Source organism: Euprymna scolopes, chromosome 9 (genome assembly GCF_053919585.1).
Source record: "Euprymna scolopes isolate OS-2025 chromosome 9, ASM5391958v1, whole genome shotgun sequence".
Classification (NCBI taxonomy): Eukaryota; Metazoa; Mollusca; class Cephalopoda; order Sepiida; family Sepiolidae; genus Euprymna; species Euprymna scolopes.
In genome coordinates, this window is record NC_136490.1 from 153000766 (window position 1) to 153011606 (window position 10841).

Here is a 10841-nt window from a genome sequence, read left to right on the forward strand (position 1 = left end):
ATATATATATATATATATATATATATAATATTAGTTCCTCCAGCTATAATCGAAACCGAAACGTAAACTTATGAAGAATTCTTTATAAACATATTTAGAAAAAATAGATTACTAAGGTGCCATCAGCTAAAATCGAAACCGAAACCGAAACCAAGACTTATGAAGAATTTTTGATAAAATTATTTATAAAACAATTAAATGACTTGAGTGCCACCAGCTATAGTCGAAACCGAAACAAAAACTTATGAAGAATTCTTAGTAAAATTATTTATTACAAGAAAAGGAAGTACATAACAATTAAACGACCCGGATGTAAGCGTGACACAGAATACACACACACACACACACACACACACACACACACACACACACATATGTATCGGAATAAGGATGAATATATATAAATAAATAAATATATATATATATATATATATATATATATATATATATATATATATATATATATATACATAGGGTGAAACGATACAATTGTCGCCTTAGAAAAGAAGACATGGTTCCATTTCCGTTTGATGAAAACCGGTTTTCTTTTTCTGTTGCATCTACTAGTTGGCCAGTTGTGTAAATCCCAAAAGCGATAGAAGCCTTCTATCATGTAAAAGTGACACAATGTTCAACGAGCGAAATCGGAGATGCGCCGTTGTATAACTCATGCTCTCTACAGATTACAGTTCTGACAACAGGACCATTACCAGCACCCTCAGAATACATTGATGGATTTCCACGAATTACAGGGATGTGCCCAGGGTGATAACAATTAAGTTTGTAGACACGGTCATAGTTTTTTAATGGTTTCAAGAAACGGCCACATCATACCACTTCTCATCTTCGAAGTCGACTTTAAAGTCAACACCAAAGTGTACCTGAATGTGCCGAAGAGTATAGTAATCCCCTGGTGCAATCAGTGGCAGCAACGCGGCGCCGGTCCACAAGTGAAAAGACAACCAGGCTTGGCTTCAGAAGCAGTGTTACGATTTTGTACCCTTCTCCCACTGGCTCCGCTCCCCCCCCAACCTGAATCTACTGGACTACTTCGTTTGGTCATACGTCGAGAACATCACCAATATGACCTCCCACAACACCAAAACTAGCCTGATCACCGTCATCTGCCGTGTATTCGCCGAGTTCCCGATGGAGCTTGTAGAAAAGGCATGCTTCCAGTTCCAGATGTTTATCGAGGCTGAAGGCAGTTACATTGAATAGATGTCAGCTCTACTACATAATCAAGTTACCGGAATTGATTTTTTCAATAAAAGTTTTAAAATAAAGTTATGTTGTTTTATTTAGGGCGACAATTTTATTGTTCCAACATATATATATATATATATATATATATATATATATATATATATATATATATATATAACTACTTAATTTACTCACATAAAATTAATATACGAAAGTATAGATTTATGCGTAAACTTAAAGTATTTACTTCAAAAGTGCTCAATACGTAGGTAGAGTTAGTTAGTATAGAGTTAGTTAGTATGGAGAAAAAGGCACACACACACACGCATGCTACACTGAATATTCTACGTTTCATCCACTCTAGGACTCCTCAGGCTTATGCGCATAAGCCTGAGGAGTCCTAGAGTGGATGAAACGCGGAATATTCAGTGTAGCTTAATCGCCATATATATTTTATAAATTACTAACTATATATATATACATGTGTGTGTGCCTTTTTCTCCATATCCTTACTCCCCTCCCCACATTTTTTCTGCGGACATATCTCCCTTTATTTCTGCTTAAAATACTATTTTTCATTTTAGTTCATCAATTTCTTTTTAGCCTTAAATGCACCCCCTAGCTTATCAAGGAAACATTTCAGATCCTTACCTTCCTTCTAATTTTCTATATTTTAAAGACCTCTTTGAACTTCCTTCTATCAGAAATCTCCAGGATCATTTCCATACCCTGCTTCTAGTATTTTCCATCTATTTCATTGCTAATGTATTTCTTTGCTAATGTAACCTAAGTTAGATGTCACATCTGTAACCTAACTCGTTTCTCCTTTTCTGAAGATAAGCATTAGATTCGAAATACCTAGATGTAAAGAGCATTTATAATCCCTTCTACCATTGGTGTAAGTAAGTTATAAAATGTATATGGCGATTAAGCGTTTCATCCACTCTAGGATTCTTCAGGCTTCTGCGCGAATCGCCATATACATTTTATAACTTACTATATATATATATATATATATATATATATATATATATATATATATATATATATATATATATATATATATTCATATATATATATATATATATATATATGAATATTTGGAATCCAATTGAATCTAACTACATCATAAAATATCCTTTCTAAATCCTGCCTTCTTTTATATTTTTCATGCAAGCTTATTATTTTTTCTATCTATGTGCTAAATAGCAAAATTGTTGACTGACTGTAAAAATTATTTTGCTAAAAACATTTCATCTGATGAGATGAACCATTTATTGAAAATCCATGGATAAAGGAAAACACTTAAAATTTCTCTATTCCTTGTCGAATGAATGTGCCGTAAATTCTTTTAATTTACAGATTTTAATTCCAAATTTTCATTTATACTATTGCTTCCTCTCGAATATTAATTTTTTTTTTATCTGGTTGTGATTGTCTTATAAATATTGATACTAATATTTATATGGGCCTTAACTTTACAGTATTATACAATCTGTAATCTGAAATTATTTAAAAATGACAGTTTATTTGTGAAAATATAAAACTGTGTGTACATAGATATAAAAAGACAGAAAAATAAAAGGAAAAATAAAAAGAGTATTAACGCACTAGGAGGGATGGTGTATTGATTTTATGAGCAAGTAAAGCAGCTGACATACTGATGGGAACGTGTAATATTCAGGTCATATTATAATACCGGGCACAAGAAACGGGATGCTGGAAATTAAAACAAAAACATAAATAAATAATAAAAGAAAGAGCATGGGGTAATTAACTAAATGTGTGTGCATGTGTCAATTTGTATGAACACATAGATAAGATAAATAAGGAAGAACAGATGAGTGTTTTACTGAATATATATATATATATATATATATATATATATATATATATAATTATTTACTATCATAATTATTAAATACCTTCTCCTCCCAAAACAGAAACGATGAAAAACGATTCTATTATCTGTTATTCCGGTTGACCTCTGAGGCCAGAGGAAGTTGAATCTTTGAAGAGATCGCAGCTGAAATAAGCATACATATGTGTAGCTAAGGATATTTTCATAAATTAATTTGTACATACATACATATATATATATATATATATATATATATATATATATATATATATATATATATATGTAGAGAGAGAGAGAGAGAGAGAGAGAGAGAGAGAGAGAGAGAGAGACTATCCTCTTATCCCTCTTCTTTTACTGAAATTTGATTTTTGTAATTAAATTTAAATCCGTAAAAACAATAACCTTGCTTCACGCCAGTCATGGCATAGTATATTTTCTCTCCTCTAAAATTAAAAATGGTCTTGAACTCTTTTTAATTATAAATTTTCTTGCTTGATGAGATCTATTCTGTACATTGTAGCAAGATATGATTCTATTTACATAAAGAATAATAAAAACTATAATTTGCTCTCTTTGATTCAGCACTATCAATCAAAATAGACTTAGTGGTTTAGTGGAGGATGCCCTTTTCTCTTCCCTGCAGCCTCTCTCCCACAGAAGAGACGTTGCAAGCCTGTATTTGTTTTATCGTTATTTCCATGGCAGGTGCTCGTCTGAGTACCAATCCCTTGTCCCCCCTCGCCAATCTTTCACGAGAAATACCCGTCTGGCTGAAACTACTGTCAATAATTTCCCCCACTCTTTATCTGTGCCTAAATCCAAACGTAGATTCCACAAGCAAAGCTTCTTTCTTATAACTGCACGCCAGTGGAACTCTCTGCCGCTTGCCTGTTTCCCACCTGACTACAACTTGGACGTCTTCAAGTCCAACACAAACAAACTCCTGACAAACCGCCCCCTTAAGTAAGGCACTCTATCAAAACCCCCAATACTAATGATTACTGCAATACCATCTCATTGATTACTGTACACGCAATAACCCTTATCCCGGTGTAGCCTTCGGGCCTTGATAAGTGGTGACCCCCATGTAAAAAAAAAACAAATATATAATCATCGACATACAGTCCTGTTTCGTTGTATCACAACTCATCAGTGCCGCTAGACTAGCATCTCTCCCAAACCAAGGATTGAACCTAGAACCGTCGTGCTGACAGTCGGCAGTTCTCCCACTCGACCATGGAATCGACGCCCGTAATTAACTCGTCGGAATGTCTATTTAAATAGACACCCGCCACCACTTATATATATATATATATATATATATATATATATATATATATATATATATATATATATATATATATAAACTGAAATTAAATACATAAAACGCACATATATATATATGTATATATGTATATATATATATGTATATATATATGTATATATATATGTATATATATATATATATGTTTAATGTATTTAATTTCAGTTTATATATTTTATTCTCTATGTATTTCATGTATATTTATATAATCAAATTACAATCGGATTTAACTAATATTATAACCTTCAATTATTGAAATATTTCCTCCATAGTTATTTCTACACGCGTATTCATACACGTCCCTAGAATATGAAGCGACAAGAATGTAAAAAAGACAATACTTACTAAAAAAAAACTCCCAGTGGGAGTAACTCATATAGTATCGGTAAATAAATTTGACATAAATTTAAGGCGATAAAATAGCACGCAATTTCAGTAGAGGCTTGGTTTCCTAGTGGTAAAGCACTCGACCACAAGTTTTGCATAGTCAGCCGCGATATGGCGAAACACGTCTCCATAAATAAGCATTTTATCTATAAAAATTTAAGTAAATACATAAACAACGAATATATGTCTGTATTTATATTTATATCTGTACAATAGTGATAGGGCGATTCCAATATTTTTTCCCGATTTCGATGCAATTACCGATTCCGATTTCGATTCTTTATGAATTCCTAAATATTTAAATATATAATTGTTAATTTTTCTCGATTACCATAATACGCAGTTAAATGTGAAAATATTTTCCTAAAATTCCCTTATAATTATTACCGACAACGAAAGATTTTGCTTTAAACATATTCAAATAAAAAAAAACAATTAAAAGAATCGTTTTGGCATTGAAAATATACACAAATTTTTCCGATTCCGATTTCGATGCCCACAAATGTTTTTTTTTTCCGATTCTGATTAATCGTTCCAGCACAAATCTATATACATGTATTCGTACACATTCCTACTGTTATGTAAGGAAGACAATTCCTTATAAAAAAAACTCTCGTGGAAAGTAACTCATATATATATATAGAAAGTAACTCATATATATATATATATATATATATATATATATATATAATATGTGTGCGTGTAATTAGTGTTGGGACGATTAATCGGAATCGAAGTCGACAATTTGAAAAATCGAATCTTTTGAAGGTATCGGAATTGGAAAAATTTGTGTGATTCTTTTAATTGTGTTTTTTTATTTGATTTTGTTTAAAGCAATATATATATATATATATATATATATATATATATATATATATATATATATATATATATACATATATATATATATATACATTCCGCTACGATTATAATCTTTTATATATATATATATATATATATATATATATATATATATATATATATATTCTGCTACGATTATTATCTTCCTATCTCACACTTTCTATTTCAACTGATATTCAATTTATACTTTGTTTATCTACATAAAAGGTAAAAATGTTTAATGTTGGGTCTTGTTTCCTTTTCTGATGAAGTAAATTCTCGTTTTAAACTACTTTGGGGTTGACTTTTCTTTAGACTTCCTCGCCTTTGTCAATAAATATTTTTTTCTTTGACACGAATCCCTTTTATTCCTTAAAAAAATTAGTATCAAATTAACCGCCGAGGACTTTCTTTTTTTTTTTCATTTCATGCAGGACCAGTCGTAACTTTTAAGGTCCGTATGGCGAATAACAGCAAAACAACAACGTCGAGGGTAATTTTGCATCTGCTTTTAAAATTAGTGCGGAAAGCAGTCTTCGGCCCAATTTTCTCCAGAACCCATTCGCCTGTACATTTGTGCACCCAACTTACACGAAGAAGTCTACGGCAGCACCACAATTCAAAGCAGCAATATTCCTCTTGTCGACTTTCTTCAAGTCTTAACATTCTGCTCTGTATGTTGCTATTGACAATATCAAAGCTTGCAGGAGTTGTTACTTTGTGCGATGTGAAATGGATCTGTCTTTCCAGATATTGGTTGGCGCAATCATTACTGTTTTTGCCATCGCAATACGTTGTCTTACTTCTCTGGTGTCATCTATTTTGTTCGTGAAAACACACACACACACACACACACACACACACACACACACACACACACACACACATATATATATATATATATATATATATATATATATATATATATATATATATATATATAGTAGATTTACCCGTGACTAGGATCAGGACCACTATCACTATATATTCTACTTTAATTGCATTCGAATATTCATGAACTATGACGTTCTTATGTAATTAACAAGAATATATCTCTTTACTTCTATTATTATTATTATTATTATTATTATTATTATTATTATCAATTTTTATAATAATAATAATAATAATAATAATAATAATAATAATAATTTTATAAATATAATATTTATTATTTAAAAAGAAATATTATTTTGTCATTAAAATTGCATAAGTACTTGTGGCGTGTACGGACACTCGTGTAAATTAGATGACACTGAAAAAAAAAACAAAGACAATCTTTTGCTAAATGCTCGCGGAAATATTAAGAGATATCAGAGAGTGGTTGAATACGCATAGAGTGAGTGGGCAAGAGAAAAGAAATAGTTAAAATGGGGAGGAATAATTGTTTAGTTAATTACGGCTAATTAGAACAGTGAAAACAGATTATTTTCTGTTTTTTAATTTTAATTTCTTTCACTCTTTGTCCCTTAAAGATATTAGTTTTTCATTGTCCTCGTGCATAAATTGTTTGATGCGTTCGATTTCTTTTGACTTGCATTCTTTTCTGCTTCAGTGCTAATATTTTTCAATAAGGGATGTTTCTTGATCTTTTATGCCATCTACTTTTTTTTAATTCCACTATTATTATTATTATTATTATTATTATTATTATTATTATTATTATTATTATTATTATTATTATTATTATTATTATTATTAACACAGCCCTGGCATAAATTGATTACAAAAAAGCCTACGACAGAATCCCTTAAGAATGGATCATTGAATGTTTTAAATGCCCCAGACATCTAACATTAATATTATTAAGAAAGCAATGGAAACATGAAAACTGGAGTTGACAGCTAGTGGACAACACCTAACTGAAATAAAATACAAAACGATAAGGAGACTCGCTATTACCATTATTGGTTATCATAGATATGATGCCACTGAACTGCATACTTAGGAAATGTTATGCTGGATGCAAGTTTACCGATACAGAACAAAGAATAAACCACCTTATGTGTGTGGATGACCTGTAGCTAAAACGGAACTGGCAACACTGATAAACAAAAAATATTCAGCCGAGACATTAAAATAGAATTCAGAATGGAAAAGTGTGCTTTGTTAGAGATGAATAGGGAAAACCAATTAAGAGGAAATGATGCTTGGTAAATGTGATACAAGTAAATATTTATGAATTTTGGAGGAAGACACAATCAGATCTAAGAAATGAAAGAGAAGATGAAAAGATATCTGAGAGGAACAAGAAAACCTTATAAACATATCCATATAGTAGAAATCTTGTTAAAAAATATCTGGGTAGAATAATGGACCAAAGAAGACAAAGAAACTAATGATCATGCACAATGGATTATACTCAAAAAGATGATACTGACCGACACTACGTGAGAAGGGACAAAGGTGAAAGAGAACTTGTAAGTATAGAAGATGATGTAGAAGATACTAAAAGAATTGGAAAATACATAAAGACATATAATCGCGACGAGAGATACGGACAAAATGAAGAATACATGAAAGCAAAAAACAAAAAGATAAGAAAAAAGTAAGAAGAGACATAGACAACAGAAGAGAATCACGAAAACATCTGAACCTTGCTAATAAAAGAACACATGAACAGAGAAACGGAATCGCTACTGACAGCTTTTATAACTAACTTAACATTAAAGCTAAAATAAATAAACCTCATGAAAACAGTAAATGTAGACTCTGTGGACAAATAGACGAAACGGTAAACCAGATAATAAGTAAATGCAGTAGACTAGCTAAACAATGCAAGAATAGACACTACTGTGTGGAGAAAGCAGTGCACTGTGAACTTTAAACAGGACTGCACTTCGAACACTGAGAACGGAGAAATAGTATACGCGCAAACCGGAAGCAATACTGGATAACGGAAACCACAAACTTCTTTCAGACATGGAGATACAGACAGATAAACTCACCCAAGCAAGGAGACCAGACGTCATAATAATTAATAAGAAGGATAAAAATTGCCAAATTGTAGGTTTTGCTGTTCCAGCAGACCATATGGTGAAGACATAAAGAGATTGAAAAACGAAGTAAATGCACGGAACTTGCCAGGAATATGGTACATAGAAGAAAGTCAATGTAATACCAATAATTGTAAAAGCACTAGGAGCAATCACGAAAATCATGGCAAAAACTAAGAGAAATTGGAATCAAAGGGAAGACTTAGACTATACAGCAGACGTCAATTATGAAAAGAGCTGAAATCTTTAGGAAAACCCTCGAATGCGGAAACTAGCACACGTAAAATGCAAACACATGGAAACTGAAACAAAAGTAAAACAAAAAGATGGAAGGTACATCTCATGAAACCAAGAAACCTAAAACTGTAAGAAATGTCATTAATTGTGCCCCTCCCTCTAAAAAAAACGGCATAAGCTTTGGCTGATATCACATTAATTGGACGTGAAGGGTCAAAGTTGATTGGAGCACCGAAGGAAAGCACTAACTATACATCCACTGGATTACTCCAAAGTATTTCAAGAATATCTGCCCAAAATGCATAAAATATGTCGTCCATTATTTCGTTTTACAAAGATTAATGTTAAAATATAATGTAATTAAACCTTATATCTAGAACCCTTATTCCAATTTCGATCAAGTTAATAATTCATAACAGTAGATTAAATTAAATATAGCCCACATTATAGCCGTGATTATGTGTTCCACAATTCATAGTGATCTGTTAATTAATTTGCGGGTAAATCAACTACACACAAATATAAAATATATACACATTCAGGTTAAAAACATACAAAAATAAAAAAAAAGCTAAAATTTTATTCAATTTAGGTAAATAAAATTACCATGTCGCTACAATAAATCTATTGTTTCAGTCTTTAACGACATCGTCAGGCGACAATATGTCTTCTTCTGTTCTTACTCGATTTTAAAGAAACTGATCTCAAGTAAAAACAGAGGTTTATTGTCGCCTGACGATGTCCTTTAAGACTGAAACAATAGATTTACTGTAGCGATTTATGGCAATTTTCTTTGTCTAAATTTAATAATATATGCATAAATATATATATATGTATTAATATATATATTTATGTGTATATATACTTATGTATATATATGTATATATGCACACACATACATACATATATATATATATATATATATATATATATATATATATATATATATATATATATATATGAATACTACGGAAATATGCTGATGGTAAGTAATTAGCCTGATTATTTTTCTCAGTGGTCAACCACACCCGTTTCTGTGTAGTTTACTTGCCATAAGTACGTATTCCTGTTCCTATGAATCTCTGCGCATGTATAAATGTACGTAATATAGTGATATAATATATAATGGCGAATCAAAAAGTGTACTAACCTTACAACGTGGAACAGATCTGGATATTGTCAGCATTCCAAGAATTGGTTTCTCCGTGGCCATGATCACCGCCTACTTACCTCGTCGTTTAAATATACACAAGCTTCTAGTCATTTGGATTTTAGTAATCACGCGAGAAAAGAAAAAATCAAGAAAAAAGCTAAACATGATAGTTAATACTTGGGTTTAGTATTATTTAATGTAACCTTTAACCAAATATCCAAATATGGCATCAGTTTCCAAGACAGCAAATAAACATCATATGAAAGAATAGTGAACATCCGGTTAGACTCAATAATGTTCTCTTTTAGAGCGATAAAAGCAATTCCTAGCAACATTGCTCGTTGTCGGGGGATGGCCTTAAAAATCGGTCACAAATCACGAGCTTATTTAGAAAGCGAAATAATACACAGACAAACTTCTAAAAAAAAAAAATAGAGCACACCCCCTGTCCAAAAAATTATGAAATTAGATGTTTGTAGCTTTTCATTTGTATGCAAAGAATTTACTTCTAAACTAATTAACAAATGTTTATAGGTTTTTGGATCATAGCTGGTAGGCGTAAGCGTGAGAAATGTGGGCTATCTTTAATTTACTTTTCACAAACCGGGTACAAAAAGGGGTGGGAGATACCCCCAGTTTTTGTAAACTTTAACAATATGTTACGCCTGAAAGTATCCTGTACCTCCACAAGAACATCATTCGAACATGTATGGAGTATTGTTGTCACATTTGGTCTGGTGCATCCGCTACTAGTCTCTCACTCTTGGACAGGGTTCAAAATAGAGTCGCCAACCTAATAGGTCCCAAACTGTCAGCTAGCCTTCATCCGTTTTCCCA

At 31.6% G+C, this 10841-nt stretch overlaps 1 protein-coding gene across 1 annotated transcript in view; it reads right to left on the bottom strand.

Moving 5' to 3' along the window:
* The window catches only part of LOC145284941 (putative cytochrome P450 12a5, mitochondrial), a 95993-nt gene extending 85830 nt beyond the window's left edge, over positions 1–10163 (bottom strand). Inside the window, exon 1 of the mRNA XM_080134037.1 lies at positions 10002–10163. The gene's annotated coding sequence lies outside the window, so the exon portion shown is untranslated. The remainder of the gene's footprint in view (positions 1–10001) is intronic.
* Between the last annotated feature and the right edge of the window lie 678 nt (positions 10164–10841).